This window comes from Symsagittifera roscoffensis, chromosome 3, assembly GCF_963678635.1.
Source record: "Symsagittifera roscoffensis chromosome 3, txSymRosc1.1, whole genome shotgun sequence".
NCBI classification, from domain to species: domain Eukaryota; kingdom Metazoa; phylum Xenacoelomorpha; order Acoela; family Convolutidae; genus Symsagittifera; species Symsagittifera roscoffensis.
Window position 1 is genome coordinate 8,576,803 of NC_087064.1, and position 2,552 is coordinate 8,579,354.

The window sequence follows — 2,552 nt, forward strand, 5'->3', positions numbered from 1 at the left end:
GTTTTTCGAAAATTTCCATTAAACAAAGACTGATTCGTTTTACAAAAGTTTCAAAAGTTTTGAGACGCAACTGAACCTTCTTAAGGGCTTTTAAAATTACACTTTACCTAGACACGCAAACAAGAGCGGTGAGTGTCTCTTTTGATTAGGCTGTTGAAAATATAACTTTCAAATTCAGGCCATTTTCAAACATAATAATATTGTATAAAAGATGAAAATAGGTTCAGAGTTATTGGAACCATTAAATTTTCCCTCAACCAATTCAATTCTTTGAAATTGTCATATCTTTGTGAGAACATTGCTTATTAAACCCTGTTTTAGATCCGATTACACTCATTCGGCGTTAGTCGCAAAATCGAATCAATCAGGCATTTGACTTCATGATACAGGCCCTCTATTCGAAGAGCAAGCTGTGAGAAATGGCATCCGCATCTAGCGGTCGGTGTTCCGACGAAGCTCACGTTGACTGTCCCAGCTGTGGCGAGGAGTTGACTGGAGATGCCCTGGAGCTTCCATGTGGACACTGCATTTGTCGCCGGTGCGCCAAAGAACTGGAATCCAAAAATACCCAGACATGTGCGTTGCAAAATTGCCCATACAACAGGATTGCATATGAAGATAGAATAGAGTGGTTCAACCTTCCTCGGATACCTGTTTCTGAAATTGACAACAGTTTCATGCTGCCGCCCCCGCCCTCCTATCAAGGTAAAAATGTTGAGAGAACTTACTTCATAAACGAAATCGAAATCATAGAAAATGTCGTTAATTTTAGAAGAAAAGCCATACTTTCTGGTTAAAGTGTTTTCTGATATGGACGTTGATACGGATTGTCTCCTTCATTTTTCAGGAGTCGATTATGTATAATTTACAGTGTGTGCAGAAAAAGTTTATTAGTGTCCCGCACTGACAAAAATGGATTAGGATCGATTTTAGTATGAAAAAGTATGTTGAGTAAATTTAGATCGATTTTAGTATGAAAAAAAAATTAAGACTAAAAAAAGATAAAGATTCATTTGTGTCGATTTAAAATCAATTTAAATTGATCTTTTATCCCAGCTAAAAAAACTGATCCAAATTGATTTTAAATCGATTTAAATCTATTTTTTCCAGTCATAATTTGTTTTTATTTTTAAGGGGATTAAAACAGATTTTAGTTGATTTAAATCAATTTTTTTCCTTCGAGTGTTACCAGTTTCGAGTTTTTATTGCATTTATTCATAGCCTATCATTTTAAATTTTACATCCATAGCGTATTGTAGCTTTGAGAAGACTAAAGAAAAAGAACAAAATATAAACTTATAAATGTAAGTATAAATACATATAACTTTAATGAATTATATTTACATATATTTTTATATCAATTTTTATACTTATATACATATACGTATATAGTTTATTTATTTTTACCTATAATTTTATAAACTTGTATATATAAATAAATTTATATACTTGGATTTATATTTATATATATATATATATATATATATATATATGTATAAAAAAAAATTTAGTAATTATATCAAATTTTCTATCCGAATGAGTTTCCTCCCCACTCCACCTATAAAGGCAATATGGTACGCATTAATTATCCCATATTGGCCAATTTTCAACCACCACCAAATCTGAAAAAAAAAATCGAAATTGGGCTGTGGGAACAATTATCTTCCAGACAGTTTAGAATTTACTGTCAATGTTTTCAGTTAAAACTACAGTTTTTGTCGGAGGAAAACAATTCTAAGCACCAAATATCATAATTTGCTGCAAAAACAGTAGAAAGGCACATTTTGAAAGACTCAGAAAGTCAAGCAAGCCTAATATGCAGTTAAAAATGCGTCAATTAAAATCACCAAACCCAGAACTTTTGCTGTTGGAAGGCAACAAATATCCGCTCTTCCCGTTTTTGTTTAGAGTGACCAGCGGAGATATATATATATATATATATATATATATATATATATATATATATATATATATATATATATGTATATATATGTTTATATATATATATACATATATACATTAAGATAGATATTTGTATATATAATATATATTTATAAACAAAAATTGTGTAAAAGGGGCCCTTCATCTGGTTATAGCAGAAAGTGACAAAATATTGTGCACTGGTTCGTTTTTTGACGACAAAAATTGCTTCGTAAACTAAATGCTTTGAGCGGTTAATTTAATACAGTCTGAAATTGTAGATTTTCAGAGCTCACAGTCAAAGTTTTTGGTTTTGTCTTTCAGACTAAATGGTTTTTGATTTTTGACCAATTTGTTATATTTAATGCGTGTTATATTGCGTTTATATTTATCTGATGGAAGGAGCGAAATCATTCGGATAAGAGAACGTTCCTAATTGCACTCTTAAGCGCTAATTGACCCAAAATTGAGCTTTTTTATATCCAAAAGGTGTCAGTAGTATTTTGAGATAGTTCTTTTAAGTGTCGGTGTATGTTTTTTTTGTCAATTTTAGAAATGTTTTAAATTGACAATTCCTCGGCAACAATTAATTTTTGAAACAAAATTAGTCCAAAAATGCTTGAGTCTGAGTC

General features: G+C 30.8%; 1 protein-coding gene across 1 annotated transcript in view; it reads left to right on the plus strand.

Moving 5' to 3' along the window:
- Positions 1–597: 597 nt before the first annotated feature.
- The window catches only part of LOC134842217 (alpha-N-acetylgalactosaminidase-like), a 51,661-nt gene continuing 49,706 nt past the window's right edge, over positions 598–2,552 (plus strand). The window contains exon 1 of the mRNA XM_063858450.1: positions 598–705. The gene's annotated coding sequence lies outside the window, so the exon portion shown is untranslated. The remainder of the gene's footprint in view (positions 706–2,552) is intronic.